At 41.0% G+C, this 24,077-nt stretch overlaps 1 protein-coding gene across 4 annotated transcripts in view; it reads right to left on the minus strand.

Moving 5' to 3' along the window:
• LRRC8B (leucine rich repeat containing 8 VRAC subunit B) overlaps positions 1-22,685 on the minus strand; it is a 77,489-nt gene extending 54,804 nt beyond the window's left edge. For 2 of the 4 annotated variants that reach the window (XM_061411292.1, XM_061411291.1), the window contains exon 1: positions 22,597-22,685. The gene's annotated coding sequence lies outside the window, so the exon portion shown is untranslated. The remainder of the gene's footprint in view (positions 1-22,596) is intronic. The other 2 variants (XM_061411294.1, XM_061411295.1) reach the window with 1 other exon arrangement.
• Between the last annotated feature and the right edge of the window lie 1,392 nt (positions 22,686-24,077).

The raw sequence follows: 24,077 nt of genomic DNA on the forward strand, positions 1-24,077 counted from the left end.
CAGTCTCCAGATGCATACAGTGAATGAAATTAAAAAGGACTTCAAACTTAGAAAAAAGAGAGATGTATTCTAAGCTACAAATTATCCAGTTGCTGTCTAGATATACGTTAGAAAAAATATTGTGCTTGTGCACTCTTTGTGAGATATAGTCAGCACATAACCTAGGCTATGTGTTTTAAGTCATTGGATTTGGCCTAATTTAATTCATAGGCCAGCAATTCTAAACACATCAATTTTATCAGCAAGGCAATGTTTAGAAAGGCTCATCAACTGCAGAGAAGACAATGCGCTTGACAGCACTGCTTTCTCGAGCAATGACTCAAATCAGTTAGACTGAAAATAAATCCAGAGGGTACACAGCTGTCATATAGCCCAAAGTAGTCCTCTGAGTGATAATGTGATTCATTTTCCCCTATCTGTTCAACTGCTTCTGCAAACAGGATTGAAATCCAACAAGTACATTTTCATCCCACTGTGAAGGGAGAGCTCTTCAGTGTCATAGAGAGGTCTCTGTTGGGTTCCTTTATACTTACAGGTATGGTAAACTGTGCATAGTGATTTCTTGATGTTATTTAATAAGAAACAGACATTTATTTCAATGATCTACATCAACCAGTTACAAGAAAGGGCTCTAAAATTAGAGAATCATATTTTTTCAATGTTTGATGCACCAAAGTTTGAGGAATAGACAGGTACCAGACCATCTACTGGGTATAGGCCACTTATTTATATTGTAATATTCCTAAATTGGGCTTCCCAGGTGGAGCTAGTGGTAAAGAACTCACATACCAATGCAGGAGACAAGAGATGTGAGTTTGATCCCTGAGTCAGGAAGATCCCTTGGAAGAGCATGGCAACCCACTCCAGTATTCTTGCCTGGGGAATCCCATGGACAGAGAAGCCTGGTGAGCTACAGTCCATAGGGTGCAAAAAGTTGGACACAACTGAAGCGACTTAGCATATTCCTTAATTATTAACATTTTATTATGGAAAATTTGAAACATACACAAAGGTAGAGAGCAGTAGTAAAATAAAGCCTGTGTGTCCATTACTCTGACCCAACAAACATGATACCCACTCCAATGGGATTATTTGAAACAAATTCTAGATTTAATCCTTTATTGGACTTATTTCAGTCATCTCCAACAGGTAAAGAATTTTTTAAAAACATAACCACAACATCATAATCATACCCAAGAGTGTATTTAACAACCAGTTCTCTAGCCAAGGGAGGACAGTAGTCCTTGCCAATTTCAATGGGGTTGAAAAGAAATGTACAGCATATATATGGTACTTACACTATGCAGATACATTATATATGCTGTTGTTCAGTTGCTCAGTTGGGTCCGACTCTTTGCGACCCCATGAACTGTAGGATTCCAGGCTTCCCTATCCTTCACCATCTCCCGGAGTTTGCTCAAACTCATGTCCATTGAGTTGATGATGCCATCCAACCATTTTGTCCTCTGTCGTCCCCTTCTCCTCCTGTCTTCAATCTTTCCCAGCATCAGGGTCTTTATGAGTCAGATCTTTCCATCAGGTGGCCAAAGTATTGGAGCTTCAGCTTCAGCCTCAGTCCATCCAATGAACATTCAGGGTTGATTTCCTTTAGGGTAAACTTATTTGATCTTCTTGCAGTCCAAGGGACTCTCAAGAGTCTTCTCCAACACCACAGTTCAAAAGCATCAATTCTTCGGTGCTCAGCTTTCTTCACAGTCCAACTCTCACAATCCGTACATGACTACTGGAAAAACCACAGCTTTGACTAGATGGACCTCTGTTGGCAAAGTAATGTCTCTCTTTTTAATATGCTGTCTAGGTTGGTCATAGCTTTTCTTCCAAATAGTAAGCATCTTTTAATTTCATGGCTGCAGTCACTGTCCACAGTGATTTTGGAGACCAAGAAAATAAAGTTTGTCACTGTTTCCACTGTTTCCCCATCTATATGTCATGAAGTGATGGGATCTGATGCCATGATCTTAGTTTTTTGAATCTGAGTTTTAAGCCAGCTTTTTCACTCTCCTCTTTCACCTTCATCAAGAGGCTCTTTAGTTCTTCTTCACTTTCTGCCATAAGGGTGGTGTCATCTCTATATCTGAGGTTATTAATATTTCTCCCAGCAATCCTGATTCCAGCTTGTCCTGCATCCAGCCCAGCATTGTACATTATGTACTCTGCATGTAAGTTAATAAACAGGGAGACAATATACAGCCTTGACACACTCCTTTCTGAATTTTGAACCAGTCTATTGTTACATGTTCAGTTCTATCTGTTGCTTCTTGACCTGCACATGGGTTTCTCAGGAGACAGGTAAGGTGATCTGATATTCCCATCTCTTAAAAGAATTTTCAACAGTTTGTTGTGATCCACACAAGTCAAAGGCTTTAGCATAGTTAATGGAGCAGAAGTAAATGTTTTTCTAGAATTCTCTTGCTTTTTCTGTGATCCAGTGGATGTTGGCAATTTGATTTCTGGTTCCCCTGCCTTTTGTAAATCCAGCTTATACATCTGGAAGTTCTCGGTTCAGGTACTGTTGAAGCCTAGCTTGGAGGATTTTGAGCAGACCTTGCTGATATGAGTACAACTGTATGGTAGTTTGAACTTTACATATACATTACATGTAAATAACCTTAAGTAGTTTATACACTTATAAATAACCTTGAGAGCACAGATAATAGCAAATTATAGAAAAATAAATAGGAAGTGATAAGTTTTGAGTGTTACTTTAACACTTTAAGTTTGTGTAATTTTTTGAAGGCTGTGTTTAACAACTGGCTTGCAGAATTCCTGAAAATACAATAATTAACTCTTGTCAACTCCATCGTACCACCGAATCACAACCAAATAATTAATAATTCCTTCATAGTACCAACTATCAAATTTCTCTCTCACCTCTTTTCCCTTAGCAACAGAGAAACACATTAAGTAGGAAGGAAGAGGGAAACTCTGCTTTAGAAAGCTACACCAAGGTGTCTGGCTTTCTATAGGCTTCAGTGCTGCTGTATGTAACTCAGTCTGCTGTTAAAGGCTGCTTCCAGGAAGTGAAATTATGGGCTGTCAGGCACATGTGCCACAAAAGAGTTGGACACAACTGAGCGACTAAACAACAAGAGCAGTGTTTTTATTTCGCTTTTACTGCCCATTCTCAGGCACATAGGGCAGAGAGTTTTAAAAAGAGCAGAGGAGGAACTTGGCAGGTGGAAAAATAAGTCCTTTTCAGGTAGACAACCATAAATTGATGAAATGTTCTACAAGAAAGATTCCTAAGATGTGACACCTTCTGTCACACAACCATCGACTGTTTGTAAAAGCCCTTTTAAAATGTGCGTTCCCGAGTGGAATATGGCATGTCAGATGTGATGGGGCCAAATAAACCCCCAAGTGGGGCTGCTGTCATCCTTGATGAAGAGGCAGGCTGTACTACAACTCTACCTTTACGTTCACAGTCAAGTGAAACTCAAGTCCAGAAAATGAAGCGGTGTCTACCAGTATCACCCAGACTCCAGAGAGTCTGGACTTCAGAAGGACCCAGACTTCATCAACTCCTCCCAGCACCAACTCTGTTCCCACACTGTCTTTCCAACATCATCTCCCACTGCGCCTCTGAACATGCCCTTAATTCCAAATAGGCAGCCGACTCATTGTCCAAAACGTACCATTGTTATATTTTAAGCTTTTTATTATGAAAAATCCCTAATACATACAAAAGTACAAGTAACAGTACAAGGAAGTCCCATGTACCCTTCCACTTAGTTTCAACAATTAACAAACTCTTATCACACCCATGCTCAGGATTAATTTTGAAGCAAATCCTGGACATTATTTCACCCACAAATATTCCAGTACTGTATACTGAAATATACAGTATTTCAGTTCTGTCCTGTACATCTCCAGTCAGATATTTCCCTTCTACTTCCTTCCCCTTTCCAAATTCTATCTCATCTGACGAGGCTCGCTTGGGTCTCTCTTCCTACACTGTTTCTCCACTGAACCTGTCACCTAGTTATATGTCTCCTTGGGCGCCTCTCTTATTATCGTCCTGTTGTTCCTGACCTCCTAAGCTGTACACTCACGATGTCATTAGCTTGCAAAGCAGGAAACTGCTCTGCACTGACAGGGAAATGATGATGCTCAGTAGGAAGCAAACTAAGTAACAACCTGGTTTTAGAAAGTTTATAAAAATTTAGTACACCAATCTCACACAGCATATTGACTCAATTACTTGTATGGCAAACATCTCAAGGCATAGAACAGGGTGTGCCCACAAAGTATGATAAGCCAGAAAGAACACTAGACACCGAGCTAAAAGAACTAGTTCTTGTTCTGGTCCTACTGTTTGTATGTTATTCTGGGGCATATTGAGCGACTTCTTGAGGTTTTCCCATAAAATAGGAATTAACTATAGCCATTTTCTCTCTCTTTTCCTCACTAGACTGTCAGACATGCATACGTACATGCTCAGTCATGTCTGACTCTGCAACCCCAAGGACTGTAGCCCGCCAGGCTCCTCTGTCCATGGGATTTCTCAGGCAAGAATACTGGAGTGGGTTCCTATTTCCTTCTCCAGGGGATCTTCCCGATCCAGGGATCAAACCCGCATCTCCTGTGTTTCCTGCATTGGCAGGCGGATTCTTTACCTCTGAGCCACCTGGAACTCTCAGAATCAAATGCAATTATATATGCAAAGATGGCTTTGTAATTACAAAGCATGTTGTTGATACACATCATTACCTGGCCATCTGACTTGATAACAAGGACAACTATTGCTTTAGATCTCGAATATATGAGAAGAGTTTGCTCTCAACAGGGGAAATGGGAATGTGAAAAATAGAAGTCAGATGAGATTCAGAACTAACAAAGTTAACCCCTGGGGGAATTTAAAAGTGTACCTAGAGTCTAGTTGCAAAAACCACTGCCTTGGGACCTGCCAGTACAGTGGTTAAGACTCCATCCTTCCATTGCAGGGGGCATGGGTTTAATCCCTGGTCGAGGAGCTAGGATCCCCCATGCTGAGCAGCACAGCCATAAAAGAAACAAAAAACAAGACAAAAACAACCAACCAAACAAAAAAACCCAACCGCCTGCCACTGCTTTATAATTAAAACAGACACACTGAAGGATCTCTAAAAACAAGGGAACTTTTAAACTGCAAGGGAAGCAAGATGGCAGCTATTTAGGAAAAATTCTTGTTACTTTAATTAAATGAAAAGTCAAAATTCAACATTTGATGCCCTCTTTCAAATAAAATGGCATAATTGTCCAATAAAATGGCTATAATTCTGAGTTTATTCTCTCCTAGGACATTTTCAAAGCCTTTGACTTCTCAAATTTTCCTTTTGCTTTGCCAGAGAATAATCATTACTATCAAACTGCAAACACTTATCATATTACACTAAACACTACTTAAATTACAATAGAATCAAGGTCTCTCCCTCCTCCAGTAAAAAAGAGGATAGATAGCTTTATTCAAAAAATGCTGTTCCATTAGAATATTAATATTATAAGCTTTCTTGCAACTAAATGAAAAGTACAAGGAATGAGGAAAAGGCTTAAATTTTATAAAACTCTGGATAATTTAGGCCAATGTAGAAAACAAGGTTTTTCAACTTTGAACATTAACACAATTTAGCAATAGTTGGTAAAAACAACAGCTGCTAAGCGTGGTAAACCCAAATGAGATTATTAGGTCAAAAATCACACAAATACACAGAGAACATTTCAAAATTCCCAGCACAATCACAACAAAGCACCAAAATAAATCTCGTTAAGAAACAAAATGTTTTCAGAAAGAATTTTTTTTTGTAAGACTGCACCATGTGTAACATCTCCAAGGACTTCACTTGAAAGGAAAAACACAGAATCAAAAGGGAGAACTACAGAATGGTTTCCTTCCTCTCTTCCCTTTCCCCTCTCATCATCCTCTACTGCACATACCAAGTAACTCTCTGCATTCTTACAACTCATTCTCTGTTCACACACACATTGATAGAGACTGAAGAAAACAAACAAAAAAAAATCATTTTTCAAAAATGAGATATTGTTAGAATAAACTTTCTCTTATCTAGACGCTTTAAGGAAACTACCAGTCACTGATTCAGTCACCTTCATGCACAAGACAAGAAACAAAGGAGTTCCAAGGCTTCTAACAAATAGCAATGGGGATTTTATACCATCTAGACTTACGTGGCTTTCATCAGTATGTTACCCATGCTGATCAATTATCATGAAAGACTTTTCAAAGTTAAGGTTTACATATCACAAAAAATATGCATTAAAAATGTGAAGCAGCATAATTTTTTTACCTGTTCATTTGCTGAATAATTCAAGGTTGAATTTCAGAGAATGTGAAGATTGAACAAATCTCAGGCTAAAACAAAGACTTCAGGCTTTTCCAATTTCCTCCTGGGACAGCTATAATTTCTTCTAACACTGTAGTGTTTTTTGTACAGACAAATTCTTTGTAGTGTTCCTATACAATCAATAACTATCCAAAAGCCTAATCTTCAAGGCTTAAGTAATTTGAAACTAAAAATAACCAGAAAAAAAGTTCATCTAAAGCCTAGTTAGGTGAAACAACTTACTATAAATCATCAAAAGACAAATGAAATGGGACTGGCCCTAATAGTTCCTCCTAGGTAGATAAGACAAAACAAGCCCAGTGTTCTGTGAAGCCCTCATATAAGTAGCTGATGTGAGGCTGAAGTAGTCAAATTCACTACACATACTGTAACACTCAGTCATGGAAGCTGATGCTCATCGAAGATAATCATATGTTACATATTCTACTAAGCCTTTCATATCAATGAACTTATTCATGCTCCCAACAACGCCATGAGGCTATCTCCACTTTACACATGGGGCAACTGAGACAGTTATGGAATTTATCTATGTCAGCACAACAGGCAAACTCAGAAGACTAGCCAGAATGTGCATAATCTTCAAAGAGACATTTGAGGGGAATAAAAAGTAGCTCAGCATTAACCTAGACAGCATCTTAAAAAGCAGAGACATTACTTTGCTGACAAAGGTCTGTCTAGTTAAAGCTATGGCTTTTCCAGTAGTCATGTATGGATGTGAAAGTTGGATTATAAAGAAAGCTGAGTGCCGAAGATTTGATGCTTTTGAACTGTGGTATTGGAGAAGGTTCTTGAGAGTCCCTTGGACAGCAAGTAGATCCAACCAGTTCATCCTAAAGGAAATCAGTCCTGAATATTCATTGGAAGGACTGATGCTGAAGCTGAAACTCTAATACTTTGGCGACCTGATGGGAAGAACTGATTTATTGGAAAAGACCCTGATTCTGGGAAAGATTGAAGGCAGGAGGAGAAGGGGGTGACTAAGAATGAGATGGTTGGATGGCATCACTGACTCGATGGACATGAGTTTAAGCAAGCTCCGGGAGTTGGTGATGGACAGGGAGGCCTGGCGTGCTGCACTCCATGGGGTCACAAAGAGTCGGACATGACTAAGCGACTGAACTGACTGACTGACAACTCAATAAAATGACCAGCAGTAAACATGCATTCATTCATTCACCTCTTCCTTCAGTCATGAGTGGAGCAGTAGAGGCCAGCAAAATGACTAAGGAGAGTGAACTCTTATCCTGCCTAACATCTTCCTTAACTGGGAGCCAAGTGACACAGTGTCTCAGAATGCCAGCTTGATTGTAAAAATAGAAATAGTTTAGCTGGCCTACTTTCTACCTTCTCACTGATGATAATATCAAATGCAATGGATACTCCCTCCTCCCAGGAGGCATCAGAGAACAACTGCCCATGAAGGGAGAAACTCCTGGCAAATCCAACGAGCCCACAGTTTTCAAGCCTTCTGGGAAACAAGGCGCTATCCTGCGTGGAGGGATTACCTGGTTTCCACAGACCTCTCCTCTGCAAAGAGAGTCATTATTCTTCCCACAGAACCCACACTACTTCTCCCAAGTCTTCTCTCGTTTCTAGTCAGAAGACACTCAGGTTTTGAAGCTGTCTTAATCCATCTGGGCTGCTATCCCAAAGATTGGGAGGCTTAATCAATAAACATTTATTTCTCACAGTTCTAGAAGCTAAGGAGTCCAATATCAAGTGCCAGAAGAGTCAGTGTCTAGAGAGAGCTCAGTTGCTGGTTCACAGAAGGACTGCTTCTGTGGGAGGGGCAATGAAATTCTCCTGAGTCTCTTTCATAAAGGCACAACCCCCATTCTTGAAGGTTCTACTCCTGGGACTTAATTACCTCTCACCCGTCTCCCCAGCACCATCACCTTAAGGGTCAGGCTTTAACATATAACTTTGCTATAGCAGAAGCTATGATTTTCAAAGTTCCAGCTCCCACTCTAGTCTCTGGTGCTCTCAGTCTTCTGCTCATGACACAAAGGGGAAGAGCTGACTTTGGCAGGGAGGGCTACACTGGGCCTATACTTAAAACACAAAGTGTGAGGTTGATTGTGAGCTTATTTTCACATCAGTATAAGAGCCATTATAGCAGATAAAATTGGCAAAATACTATTTCATCAGGCAAAAAGAAAGGAGCCATGTGACTAAAGAAGCAAGAATTTACAGTCAAAAAGAACTTCAGGCCTTCATGCTACAATGCAACAGAAAAACAGAATGTTCATCTTTGTTAGCTCTAAATTTGATTCATGTCCTATGACTTTATATACTAAAGGACTGTGCTAAATTATTTCCCTTGTACATAAAACAGAGACATAAAATATGAGCAATGTAAAACTTAAAACATAATTTTAAAAAATTTAGAAATAACTGTCCAGAAGATGGAACTGATTAACTGGAATATTTTATTTAATCTTTGGGTATTTCATTATGGGTGTCCAAGAATCTGATACATGAAGATGTATTAAAGAATGATTATGTATGCAGAAGGTTTAAAGGGAAGCCCAAGAGGGAGGGGATACATGTATACTTACAGCTGATTCACACTGTTGTATGGAAGAAACCAACACACACTGGAAAGCAATAATCCTCCAATTAAAAATAAAAGTAAATACCTGTGGGCACCTTCTCCCAGATTTTATGGAAAATACTAGTTTCCACAATGCAGGGAAAATATTTAATTGTAATTCTAAAACAAGCAAAATAAGTACACATTAGTTTAACCTCATTTTAAAAAATTCAAACAGATGGGACCAAATACTGCAAGCTATCAGTAATTAAGATAAATCGGTATTCCTTTTTTAAAAAATGTCTAATACAGGCTAAGCATCTTGAAGGCAGGAAAACCTAGGCTGGCAAATCTCTAATGTGAGGTAAAGCTGAACACTGCTAACTCAGGTAATAGGACTGATGACTGGTAAACCTTAAAACCAGTTCATGATTCCCTCCCATATGTAATATGCGTCAGTAGATTTGTCTTTTGCAGTGCGGTGACTCTATGGCATTAATTTCTGTACCACATCCCCCCTACAAGCCCCCATTACTCTTTGCTCACCTTCATGACTCTGGGTAAAGAAAGGTCTGGGGAAGAGGAGAACAATGGGAAAAGCAGGGCCTGAATCAGCTCATAACCCCAGTGCCCCCTCCCAGTTGGGTTGGTCCAGTTCTACCACCAATAAAGAACAAGCCTGAAAAAAACCTAGATCCCTTTTTAGCACTGTGAACCATGTAGGAGATGCTTATTACATCCGCTTTGTTCTCCATTTCTATGGTGCCCATCACCATAGTAACAAGGCACACAGATGGAAAAGTAGGCTACAAACACCCAAAAATGGAGGTGGGGATGGGGAATATGGAAGAAAGGGCTTTTCACTGGTTAAGAGAGAAGAGGATAGAATTCTTCTATCAACATAACATTAAGGGGAACTTCTAATGGAAAAAAGTAGGTTTTCTTTGTCTTTAAGACAGCAACAATAGAAAGCAGCCTAAAATTTCAGTTAAGTATCAGTGTTTTGTAGGAGGTGGAGTTGGTAAGTTTTGAAGGTTTTAAAAGCCAGATGTATTTTATTAGAAAATCTTGCATGCAAATCAAAACCTTTACACAGCATCCAATTTTGAAAATTACACACTCATTCCGATTACTACTTAAAATTTTTGGTTATTTCATAGTACTAAAAGTTGAGACATCTGTGACGGAAGTGTGGCTGGGAAGATAAGTTGACACAATGAATATTTTCCTGAAACTAACACGTTTATCTTCGAAGTTTTTGTATAAAATGTCCAAAGGGGAAATCACTGGGTGGGTTGGTGAGGGTGCCTGTTGAAACTGGGACAAGGCCTTTCCCACCACCAATCCCTCTGGTGTCTGTACACAGACCTTCAAAGGCACTGCCAGTCCCTATCCGGTCTGTAAGAAAATCTTCCCACTCCAAGATCTCCATTTTTGTTTTTGTTTTTTCCTTTTCTGCTACCAGCCTGAGTTCTCCTCATTGAAAAATTTCTAAGACATTTGGAATACTTGGGATATTATTTATGTTGTTATGGGTCAGGAAATGGGAAAAGGAGCTACGTTAAGCCATATAAGCTACTTGGGGAGGTTTTCTACATAAATAAAAGCAGTACACACACACACACACACACACACAGAGACATAAAGCAGGAGACACTTCATGGACTAAACTGAAAGAGTTTAACAATCTAGCAACTTTGTTGTTGTTCAGTCACTTAGTTGTGTCTGACTCTTTGTGACCCCAAGGATTGTAGCTTGCTAGGCTCCTCTGTCATGGGATTTCCCAGGCAAAAATCCTGGAGTGGGTTGCCATTTCCTCCTCCAGGGGATCTTCTTCAGGGATCAAACTCAAGTCTCTTGCATCTCCTGCACTGCAGGCAGATTCTTTAATGCTAAGCCACCAGGGAAGCCAACTAGTTGTGACACTGGATGATTTTCACTTTGCTTTTTTCAACCTTACTGTCTTATCAGTAAAAAGAAAAACTGAGAACAGAAATAATGAACTTGAAGTGTTGTAAGGATGATTTCAAGGCACGTTAAAATGTTATGCATATGTGTTGTATTATTCTGGGAAAGACCCTCAAGGATACCTACAATATAAAAAAGTTAAAAAGAGATACTCGTTAAGATCAATACTGTATGTCAGATTTGCATATTTTCTATCTTCCCTCCTCTAGGATGTATACTCCATGCAAAGAAACATTTTTTATGTTTTCTTCATTGTTGGATTTATCCCCAGGGCTGAGGTGATTCCTGGCAAATATTAAGTGCCCCCAAAAATACTGAATAATTTTTTTTAATCCATAAAATGAAGAAAAGCAGATTCAAAATTCAAATACATCTTTTTTCTTTTTTAAAAAGCTGAGGGCTTGCTAAGAACAATGTATTCTACTAAGCATTTGTGAGCATATTTATCTTAATTTTTATATGACCACTTTACAGCAAGTTTTCCAATCTTTAGAGCCTTCTACAAAATGATTCTGGGAAAAGGAAGCAGCCAATATACATTAAAAAAGTTGCTTTATCAGGTACCAGATCTGCAGCTAACACGTGGAGTGTGCTGAGACAAGCCACATATCCCCTTATAAACCCAGTATGCATATTTGCATCATGGGAATAATACTTGACCTGTCTTCCACAAGTCATCAGGAGAATAAATGTGAGCATAATGCTTTAGTATTTTAGAAGAAACATCAAAAAATATAGTAATGCAGTGGGGGCTCTGTAAGTGTTTCGGGAGAGATTTGCTACAAACTGGTGGGAGAAGGCAAGGGCACAGTGGACCTCTGAACAGTATCTTTACATACATGGTGTCGAGAGCATCTAGGATCAAGAGGACCCCAGGAAAGACTTCTTAATCAATGGGATGATGGCCAGGCTCAACTCCTCTCCCTTCAGAATGCATTAATCTGCAAAGAAAAAAAATTTCCTAAACCTAGCTTGGGACCAAACCTTTTGGCATGTAATTCATAACCTCCTCATTGGGGGAAAAAAAAAAACAAAACCCTAGTATTCCTGATAAAACGCTGCAAAAAATTTTTTTTTCAATGGGACTAATTGGAAATCAGTCACCTACTGACCTATGTGACTGTCAGTCAAGCATCTGTTGATCTTTACCAACATTCTATCTGTATCTAGTCTAACAATGGGTATAAACAAGTATTTCTAAATATTCTAGGAGAGTTTGAGTATACTTACTAAAATGGATAATTTTAATTCCATTACTATGGTATCAAATTAGCTTCCATCAAGTCTTTTTAAAACAGTGATTCACTCTATGTTCTTTCCCTATTGAATATTCCTGTCCACCAAGAAGAAAATTTTATATTGGCTTATTAGGGGCATTTTCCCTTAAAGTTGGTAGCTAACTTGACAGGGAAAAGTTTTCTTCAGCACCCAATCAATTGATCTACAAAGTGAGGTATGGGATTTGAAGGGCCTTTTGTTTTCAGAAGAAGGGGTAATCTGGTAGAATCTACTTTCAGATCACCAATTAACTGCTGTCTAAAAGTATCTGCTTCTGGGACTTCCCTGACTGCACAGTGGTGAAGACTCTGTGCTTCCACTGCAGGAGGCACAGGTTCAATCTCTGTTCGGGGAACAAAGAGCCTGAGCATGCCTCGCAGCATAGCCAAAAAATAAAGTATCAGAGAAGGAAATGGCAACCCACTCCAGTGTTCTTGCCTGGAGAATCCCAGGGACGGGGGAGCCTGGTGGGTTGCCGTCTCTAGGGTCGCACAGAGTCGGACATGACTGAAGCAACTTACCAGCAGCAACAACAGCAGGCCCATTGAGAGTTTTGAAGATCTCCCAGGACCATTGAGAGTCAGTTTCAACACCCCCTAAACCCAGAGGGTGCCATCTCAGGTCCAGACAGTTCTGCTGAAGAAGTCCTTTCCTGGCCCCCACCTTCTCTAAAAAAAAACTCCCGTGTGGGAACTGGGGGCGGATTTGCCTTTCTAATTGCAGGCCCAATTAGAGGCCCAATGGGAGAAAAGACACTTTAACTTCAAGTTTAGAGTTCTCATTATTACACAAGAATGGATTTTTTAATCCCTGTAGTGAAACTGGTTTTTGTGTATGTATGCATATGTGTGTGACCAAGGGTAACTGGAAGACTCTGATTATCTATGAACAAGTGGAAAAAACTCTAGGTCTACCAGAGATTGTGTCTAAGGGAGAGAAGGAATTAGCCCACCAAGTGAGTCTGATCAGGCAAATAAAATTGCTTTATGATTACGCTCTATCAAAAAAAAAATAATAATAAAGTGTCTATTTCAGAACACCTGATGTCCAATTGGTTACTTCTGGTCATCTCCCTCTTTCCCTTTTCATAGTCATCCTCTCCCCACACTCCATAAGAAAGGCAAACCTTTCATTTCTCAGGAGTCTGCTTATGGTACACTGCGCCTTGGGGAGTAAAAATCTCCAGGCCCCAAGTTGAGGGTCATTTGAGATAACTGTAGGGTTATAGATGTTAAGGAAGTAAATGACTTTGAAGACTGAAACATCCTTTTGGGAGTTAAGGAAAAGTATCCATTTCTCTGCTTCAAACAACACTGGAGGGAGATATAACTAAGTCAGACAGCAGAACACGGAAAATCATTTTTGTGATCAATTACTAAGCAATTTTGGCATACACCTCAGAAGTTTAAAAAATAGAGTGGAATTATACTGCCTTCATTTTCATATACATATGGGAAAGTGTCTTAAGCATTTACATTTAAAAAGAAAACTTGATTATGAAGCCTATCTTATCTTAGCAATATGAAATACTTACTTATGCATGAATATTTTTTAAGTCCCAGGCATCTCATCAAGAAGTTATTTCCCATAATATTTTACCTATGCTTAAAATTATTTATCAAAATTCTAATATACTTGTTCTGATCAACTGTGTATTAGTCAAAATCATAAAAACTCAATCCAAATGAAATTTTATGTAACATTTAGAGCCTTATAGTCACAAGAACTTCAAAAAATATGTTGTGTGTATATGTGTGTTAGAAGAGTATGATAAGGAATTCAATGAAAGATTTTCAAACACAAGTGTTACATGGGGAGTAACTATGTAAAATTTCCAGCTTTTCTAAACAAGCTTGTTTTTGTGTTTTTTAAATGGATGGCATGGTAGATAAAAAAATCATTCTAGTATTTAACTTACACTGGGTACATTAGAAAAAATGTCTTTCTAAATCAATATTTATATATCACAGGTACCATCTATTACAACTATTAAAAAATTTAGAATAAACTTTTAAAACACATGAAGAGGGAGATAGTGTTTCAAAATCCTTTCAGGGGGTATTAGATGAAAAACATTCAGATACTTTGTTCTAAACTGCCTGTAAACCGAGAACTTGTGCTGACCATCTAAAATTCTGACTTCTGATAGAATGGTAAAGCCAGAGTTAATTTAGAAAAGTTCCAAGAGCTGACTCAAGCCTGTCCTGCAAATGGCCAAATCCAGAACTCTGAACACAATAAATGTTCAGTAAACACTAGCTCACTGACAAAATATTTTGGTCATTCAATTGATACCTACTACCAGCATATACATGATAATTCTTCTTCCTACTTCTAACCTTCAAGGACATCTTTCAAATTTTCAAATACCAGTCAGAAGAATGTTATTGAAACAAAGCCTTGGACTAGATAATAAGTATACTGAATTTTATTGCCTAATTCTTTCCCAGATATTAATTTACATGCCACGTATAATGCCTGGCTCAGGAAACTCAATCAGAGGATGAACAAAATAATCTTTATAGGAAGAGTACAAGGCTCGGAGGTAGCACAGAGAAGGGAATGAGGATCTCTTGGAAGTGGTAGGCAGAGGGAAGGGTTTGGAATGATCTTCCAGAAAAAGTATGCTTGAACTGACTCCTGAAACATGAGCAAGTGACAAGGGGATATGACTACCACAGATAGAGAAAAGGTGAAAAAAAGGGGGTGGGGCATGGAGTGGAGCCGTCTGGCTACCTCCTACCTTCCTCCTTGCACTGCAAACAGTTTAGGATGCCCGGTGCATGGGCTGTGACTGCATGCTGTACCCACAGTGCACGCGTTCGTGATTTAGAAATGATGAGGGGTCAAAGGTGAAACTGGAGACCTGAAGAAGCAGGCAGAGGAAGACTATACTATATGGCTCTCCAAGGCACTTGGACTTGATGCTTTGACAAAGTAAGTCATTAAAGGATTATTAAACCAGGCAATGGTGGTATGAAATTTACCTTTCATAATCATTATTTTCCTCTTGTGTGGACAACGAATTGAGGGGGGAGGTGGGTAGAAGACTGGAAAGACTACAAACTGAACTACTGGTTGCAGGCAATAAGCAGCGGGCCTGGAAAAGACTCAAGGCAGTCAAGAAGCTGTGAAGGAAGGGTGCTGACGGGAGGGACCTGAAGGATGCGGCCTCTGGACAAACTGGTTGCCAGAATTTATAGAGCAGTTTAACAGGGAACAAAGCAAAGAGAAGCCCAGAACGAGTTCTAAGTATTTAGGGCTATATAATTGGGTAAATGGTATTGCTGTTTGCAAAAATATGAAATCTAAAGATGAGCAGCAAGTTTGGGGTGGGGAGAGTATCTTTGGTATATATTAACTCCAGCTCCTCATTGTTCTGTGACACAGGTAGCACAGATGCTATTATCCCCATTTTATGTTCAAAGGGCTAATTTTTTTGCCCCAAACCACATGTAGCAGCAGTCTGGGGAGTTTTACTACATACCAGGCTTAAGAGCAGGTATACTAGGGAGACAAGATCCTTGCTTTCACAGAACTTATATTCTGGTAGGGACAAGCCAGCAAACAATAAACCAACGCCTGAAAGACTACAGTGAGGGCAGGCAGATGTATTTTATCCGAGGTGATCAGGGAAAGGATCCCTGAGATCACTGAAGCCAACTATTCATTGAAAAGGAAGCAGTTACACAGACTTATAAGGGAAGGGGGTCCAGGCAATGGAGAAGTGCCTGGTGCAGTAACAAGGCTGGCATGTCCTGAGGGAGGAATTCCAACTACCAGGCTAGTGGTTAGCCAGAGGAAGTCCCAGCTCCAAAGGCATTCCTGGGAGGGTGAAGTTAAAAGGCTTGCGGCCCCTTAGGGCAGTGCTAGCAGAGCATAAATTCTCTGGGAACCTGCTCACCAAGCACAGCACTGCACATCTAGAAACTGCATCATGACTCACACACACTTTTCAAAGACAAGTCACTGGCTCAGTTGCCTATCTGGGCATTGAATCAGGGGCCAAGAACAAACTCAGTTTTGCCTAGAGAGATGAACTTTAAAGTTTTTAGATGGACGAAATTCATCATAAATGTTATCTGCTCAGAGCAAGACACAACCTGAAGTCCAATGGCAGGCAGCTCTGCCACGCAGGCTCAGTCATGCCTTAACACGTTACATGAGAGCAGAGCCTCCCAGACACTCTCCAAGGCCCTCAAAGGGATGAGAGATGCAACACTTCTCCCAAAGGATGCCCCCATGAGCTCAGCTGGAAAGGACAAGGAAAAATGGTATACCATTGTCAAGGTGCTAAGCTGGGTCCTACCTATGCAAGCCTGAAAGCCTTGGAGAGATGGGATGCTGCGTGGCCTGTGGGCCCTGAGATGGGCCATCCCAAGCTCAGTAATGCAGCCCACTCTCCAGAAAACACTGCCTTTGCCTCCCCGCCTGTGGTCATCACCCACCGCTGCTTTGTGGGTTACCTATTTGTCTGTCAACCTGTCCAGCCAAAGGTCTTCAAATTCTACTCACTAAGGGTGATGCAGATCAATCCTCTGACCCTCTCAAAAGACCCTATTTTACTGCCTATTTTCTCAGATGCATCTGCTTGGTGTATCAAAAATAAAAAAGGTATCTGAATTTAAAGCTTGTCACTAAAGCATAAATAAATTATAAAAGAATTTAATTATTCCTGAATTATGTAGTCCCTTCCAGAGACTCACATGGATAAGTTATATATTATGTACATGTATTTTAATGATGGCTCCAAATGATATGCCTTCTTTGGTATGGTGCTGGAAACCTGTGGGACACTCTGATCTGTGCTGGGACCATGCTCATCTCACGACAGAGCTCATTTCAAACCACACTCCCACAACACCTCTTTGCTTCCAAGCACTGGCCGACTTTTTCCTAAAGATACCATTCAACTTCTGACCATAAGATATTTGCACATACTTTCATAGCACCTGTACATCTCCTTCCTGATCATGTTAAGTGGAAATTTTTTTCATTTATTTGCAGGGATTGATTCTCCTGTCTCCCCTAGTACCTTGCAACCTCCACGGTGGCAGGGACCATGTACATTTTTGCTTACTGCTGTGTCCCTAGAACCTGGCATAGTCATATCTGGTACACAGTAGGTGCTTAACAAACATGCTGAAAAAAAAATACTATGACATATACTCACTGGTGGGAATGATTCTGCTTCTGAGAGTGGATCTGCCAAAATCATTTAAATCAAGGCTGAAGACGGTTAAGGCTGAGCTATTCTGGTTTTCGTTTTTTTAAAAAAGCAAAGACTTTGTAGCTATTCAAGGTTTAAACCGATTTTGGGGACAATTCTCAAAAAGTCTGACTAAAAATTTAACAACACTCATTTAGATATGTATGCTGCTGCTACTGCTAAGTTGCTTCAGTCGTGTCCGACTCTGTGCGACCCCATAGACAGCAGCCCACCAGGCTCCCCCATCCCTGGGATTCTCCAGGCAAGAACACTGGAGTGGGTTTAGATATGTATGGAGATGACCAATTTTAAAACTTCTTTTTAATGGAATAAGAGGTCATTTTCTGAAAGGTTCACCTAGATTGGGCCAAATTTTAAAAGAAAAGCTAGCACTTAATCACACAATTTCTTAGGCACTCTAAATACAATTTTTCCATACTTCTCATATCTGAATCTTACCGCAGGTTTCCAGATGAGGAAACTGAAGGTGCAAGAGGCTGAGGTTACATACTGAGTAAGTGACAGAGCCAGGATTTATATCTAGCTATATTTGATTCCAAGAGCTATATCTTAAATCTTAGCCACCCTTTAAGCTAAGAAGTAGATGCTGACATTGAGTCATAATGTGTTACTTTCTCCCATGATAAGGAACCTGACTATAGGCTAGTACTATCAATTGGGGCCAGTATTTAAAATGGGATTTGGATACCAATGATGTGGTAGCAGAGAAATGCGATAATTTATGAAAAAGGAGTAAGGAGGAATATGAACTAACATTTACTGAAAGCTTGTTTTACACCAGATACTGTATTATATGCTTTCACATTAATATTTCTTTTAATCTTAAGACTCCTGTGAGATGGGTAACAAGTCAAGAAAAAAAGAGGTGTAGAATAACAGTGGTGTTTGACTACTCCAATATTTCTTTCCCTCTATCTTACTAAGGATGCAAAACTCCCAAGTTTTAGCTGGGCTTAAGATTGTCTCAAGTAAGGACAATATTCCCTAGTCTCTATCCTAGCTGCTGCTGCTAAGTCGCTCCAGTTGTGTCTGACTCTGTGCGACCCCATAGACGGCAGCCCACCAGGCTCTGCTGTCCCTGGGATTCTCCAGGCAAGAACACTGGAGTGGGTTGCCATTTCCTTCTCCAATGCATGAAAGTGAAAAGCTAGATGAGGTCATATTACTCAAAGTCTGGTCAATGAGATATAATAAAAAGTGTACGACAGCCTCCAGGAAATTTCCTTAAGAGACTCTGGTCTCTTGCTTTTCCCCCCTGTCTTCTTTCCTTCCTTCCGTCTTCCTTTCTAAACTTGGAACCTAAATGTGATGGCCTAAGCTCCCCTTTGGATCACAAGACTGAGGGTCTGATTTAATGTCTGAGGTTCTAAAAGGTGGAACCAGCATAGGTCTGAAAAGATTTGCAAAATCATAATACCAGCTCTAGACTGTCTCTTTGCAAACTTTTCTTTAACGTGAAAGAGGAACAAACATTGCTTTGTTTAATTAAGCCATTGTTCTTTGTGGTCTCTGTAACTGGCAGCTAATCTTAACTAATCCAGTAACGCATCCAAAGTGATACAGTGTAGGGTTCAAATCCAGGCCCATCAATCTGCATAGCTTAAGTTCTTAGGTGGAAGCCTGAAGAATTCTTGATTATAATCTGCAATAGATCTGAGGGGTAAGTGTAAAAATGCTGAAAAAAATATGACAGAAGAAAAGAAGGATGGTTTGAATATGCTCTCAAATCTTCCTACCTGAGAGATCATCAAAGGGAATATGCTACTTGACAGTAAAGAATTTAGTCTCCATCAGAGATGGGCAGAGGAAGATCTGAGTCACCTGTGTGGAGCTGGAAAGACAAGTGAAATACAAGCTTTGCAGCTGATGATGTCTCTGACAGATACTGTTGACCAAGAAGTAGGCATTGTAGAAATACCTGAAAATGGCCACAGGATGAAACAAACACAACACAGAATTAAAGGAACCCTGAAACTGAAGAAGCAGGAGATGAAGTTCAAAGATACAGAGTCTGGAAAGAACCAAGGAGAATCACGTGACCCATATCAAGGCTTAAGGGCCAAAAAGGCAAAAGGAAAGGTCAAGGTTGAAGCTCTGACAACTCATTTTTATTCATTTCCTTTACATGCATTCACAACAGCATTGAAGAAGTGAATTTAAATTCTGTTGCAATTGAGCAGAATCCTAAATAAGAGGAAGTCATAGAACAGGGAGCTTATTATTTCCCTTTGTTCAATTTCTAAATGAACAGCACTGATAAGAACTTAGCAGACAGATTCAGTGACTGCAGACAGGACCAATTTTATTTAAGATCAATGTTAATAATCCAGAAAAGGAAAAAATAAGTTGTTATGTCTGCCAAAGACATTAGTTTAAACACCTTGTAAAAACCTGTCATAATAAAGGTACATAGGAAGTTTAGAAAATATAGATGAGAAATAGAATGCAAGTGGGCAAAAGCAATAAAAGAAAAGGCAGCAATATGAAAACAGAGATGACAGAAATTAGAATACACTTGACAATTCATTAAAGAAACCCTACACTATAATTGGGCCTCCCAAATTCCTCATGAGTGGTCATGGGTTTGTAATGTTTGCAGAACAAGCAGTACGCCCTGAGTCAAGAAAGCAGAGGCGACACGCTATATAGAAGGCACTGGAAACCATGCCATTGAGTCTGGGGTAACAGGACAGAGCCAGCATACATTTGCTTCTGATAATACCAGAGTATGCTAGAAGGATGCTTTAAAGAGAAAAAAAAAAAGAGAAAAAAAGAGACTTTTATTTTTTTTTAAGTCTAAAAGAGAAAAAAAAAATTGGAAATTCAACTTGGGAGACACTACATGAACATGAGAGATTAGATTAAATAGGCTATTTTTATGGGCAGTTAAAAAAATCAAAAAGAAAATAAAAATATTCAGATACCATCAAAATAGATTCATAAATTACAAAAACTTGTTTATAAATAAAAATCTCGGCTCAAACAAGAATCTTTCACATATTAAATATTTCCAACCTTCCACACCAGAAAATAAAACAAAAAATCACAAACTTCAAGCCACTTACAGGAAAATACCCACACAGTCTAAAAAAATCTAGAGCCATAAAGTAATATTATTCAGTGCTTAAAAAAAAAAAGTTAATCAAGCCATGAAAAGACAAGAAGGAAACCTAAATGCATAATATTAATTGCAAGAAGCCAATCTGCAAAGGCTTCAGACTGATTCCAGCTATTTGACATTCTGGAAGAAAAATGTGGACACAGTGAAAATATCAGTGGTTGCCAAGGGTTAGGCAGGCAGTAGGAATGACTAGGAAGATCACAGAGGATTTTTAGGCTAGTGATCATACGATATAGGATCATACGTGATGGTATTATAATGGCAGATACACGTTGTTACACATATTGGCTAAATCCACAGAACGTATGACACCAACAGTGAGCTCTAAACTATGGTCTTTGGATGATACGTCTCAATGTAGCTTCATCTATGTATCAAGTGTCTCACTCTAGTGGGAGATGTTGATAATGGGGGAGGCTATGCATGAATGGGGGCAGGGGGTATATTGGGAACTCTCTGCAGTTACTCTCAGTTCTGCTGTGAACCTAAAACTGCTTTAAAAAACAAATTCTCTTAAAAAAAAAAAAAAAACAGCTTAGAAGACCTGATATCCTATTTCAGTGATATTCAATAGAACCCTTTTCATTCCCAGGCTTCAGAGGAATGAAACAGCAGTGGGGAGGACAATGGTTATTATAAAGCAAATCTTAACAACTAGTCAAATGAAATCATTCTCAACATGCGAATCTTCACGCTAGGCTGGACGTGCTGGGACACTTTTCCAAATTAAGAAAAAAAGAACAAGTTTCACATAATACAAAATTTAATTCTAACATGTAGTAAATGGATAGTAGGTATCATGACTCAACGAACACTCAGAGACAACTCTGTCCCCCTCATTACCTGAACTAAGAGTAACATCAGACATGCTAGGACGAATATTGTTAAATCACAGAGGCCCAGTCACTTGCGGGATTGGCTGTCATTTCACATTCCTTCAAGGGTGAAGCTGTTGACTAGGAAACCAGGAGTAAAAGGAAGTCACCTTGACACTCACAAATCAAAGAGCACTTGGGGTTCTCTCAGGAGGTTCAACCTCAGCACCTGGAAGTTATTGTAATTAAATAATTACACTGCAGTTTGGTTGCTTCTGTGTACTACAACCTAACTAGGAGGTTTAGGAGACCTAAAGGTTAGGAAACCTAATAGTCTGATAAAGACACATACCATTTCCTCTTTTAAAAAAAAGTGAATACTGTCTATTTTAAGTTGGTAACCTATTTGCAAATTAAATTTTCATACTGGTATCTTTTTATGGATTTTTAAAAGTTTTTGGCAAGGCGAATTTATTCAAGAAAGTTTAAAGGTAGGTTTTTAAGTTCAGGTTTGACCTTTTTGGGGGGAGGTGTGAAGGGGGCTGCCGGCAGGGTCTTCCTGACCACAAAAAAAGTCTTCCACACACGTCATCTGACTAAAGGCAACCTATGGACTTTGGGAAGTCAGCTGAGGACATAGTGATGAGCCAACACTGAGCCTCCTCCCTTCTGACCTCTCGGCACCTGCTTAGCTGCAGCCTAGTAAGGGGAAACTCAGATTCTCTCTCGAAAACGGTAGAAGTTGCTCCCTTCTCCCTCAAACAAATGAGAGCCAACACCACCATCAAACAGTAGGTGAACAACTGTATAATAGGTTTCCCAAGAGCAGAAAAATGTGTGTCAACGAACAGCACCAGGGCAGGGGGCAAAGGAAAGCGACCCAAGCGCGGACGCCCTCCGGACAGGTCTGCTCACCTAGGGAGGGCGAGACTCCAGCCCCAGGAAACCAGAACCCGGTTCCCGCCCCGCCCCGGGAGCTCACACTTAGGTGTAGCGCCGCGATTACGGGGGAGACAGCGTCCATTCCTCCTGCCCCGAATGACCCCAGCACCCCGGAGGAGTCACGGGCATCACTCCCACTCTCCCGGAGACAAGGGAGTGGCAAAACCGCTTCTCATCTCCCCCGCCCAGCCACTTGCCCGCAGGCCCGGCTCTCAGGTGAGGCGAGAACAGGTAACCGCACCTGCTCGGCCAACCCCACCTGCTGCGTCCCCTCGCCCTGTTCTCTGCCTCCATCACCTGGATCGGCTCCGCTCCTCCTCCGTGACCCGGGGCGTCCGGCCCCGACCTACCTGTGCGCCTCCGGCCCCGGGCGCCTGCGCTCCTCACGGCGTGCGCCCCGCGCCGCTTCGGGCGCGCCGGCGGCGGCCCCGCGCCCGCACTTCCTCGGCGCCGGCTGCTGCGGGCTCAGCGGGAAGCCCCAGCGCTGCCCGGCTCACCGCCTCCAACCGGCTCCATTGTGACGCGGCGAGTTCTGCTGGCCAATCGGGGCGCGGCGGCGCGAACCGCTGACTAAGTTCGCGGGGGAAGGAGGAGGGGACTGGGTGGAGGCAGCAGGCGGAGGTGGCCGCGGCCGAGCGGCAGTGGCGGTGGAGGAGGAGTAGGAAGAGGAGAAATGGGATGCGGCTGCTTCGGTAGTTGCTCCTGCTGTTAAATTTGCAGCAGCCTTGGCCCGAGTGGTTTGCCCAGCTTAGGAACTGCGGGAACCTGTGACTCACCCCTTGCTGATGGAAACAAAGCGCAGCTGCCATCACCCAGGAGCGCGCCATGTGGCCGCCCGGCCCGCTCCGCACAGCCTCCGGTGCGCAGGCTGCAGTGCCCTGCGCCCATCGAGCTGGGGCTAGGAACGCGGAGGGCTGGTTTCAAGAGACCAGAGAGGGGCTTAGGACTGTCCAGGTGCACGTGCAAGGGGCTTTGGAAGTACAGTATTTATCTGTCGGACCAGCGCCTTCTCACGTGCACACCCAGAGTAACTTATTTACATAATGTGTTTTGAATCTTCAGGGAAGCCGGGGGTGGAGCTTGCGGGAAATCCCTTTACCTTTCCTTACGCTGCGTCCTTAGGCTGCTGGGCCGAGCCCTGTGTGGCAGTTTACGGTTGTACCAAACTAAGCGGCTTAAGTTAAGATGCTGGGCCTCCAATTGCATCCGTCTTTCTCATATATGTCCTTATCCTCCGCATGGGGAGAGAACAACGCTGTAGAGTGGTCTTGCTTTACTCATCACCAGCCTTTTACTGCTGGTAAACTGCAGGCTCACCCCATCTACTGCCCCACTGCTTTCCCTCCACAATTAGGTGGGAAAAGTTAAACAAAAAGTAAATCCAAAGCCAGGAATTCGGGGGACAGAATTTTTTATCATCGTCATTCACTCCCGATTCTCATCCCTACCCCAGATTTAACTCAGTCTTTTTGCAGACTATCATCCTTAACACTGTGATTCACTTAGGCAACATTTATATCTGAGTTGCTATGGCAGTCACATTTCCATTAAAAAAATGTTTGTACAGGGACCTCCCAAAGGAATTAAATAGAGGCTATAAAAGACTCACAGTTGGAACATATCTGATCGGCTTGTATAAATGGGAGTAAAGAAAATGGAACAACTGAGTTATGTGAGACTGGGTTGTGTCAGACAGAGACTTGAGACTAGGACTACTATTTGAATTACCCCAGAAGGGAATAAGAGGGTTGGTTGTCTTTGTGATGACACTACTCTTTTCTCTCTTGGTCCATTCCATTCTGGGTTGGCAGCTGTCTTGGAGGAGAAGCCA

Source organism: Bos javanicus, chromosome 3 (assembly GCF_032452875.1).
Source record: "Bos javanicus breed banteng chromosome 3, ARS-OSU_banteng_1.0, whole genome shotgun sequence".
Lineage (NCBI taxonomy): Eukaryota > Metazoa > Chordata > Mammalia > Artiodactyla > Bovidae > Bos > Bos javanicus.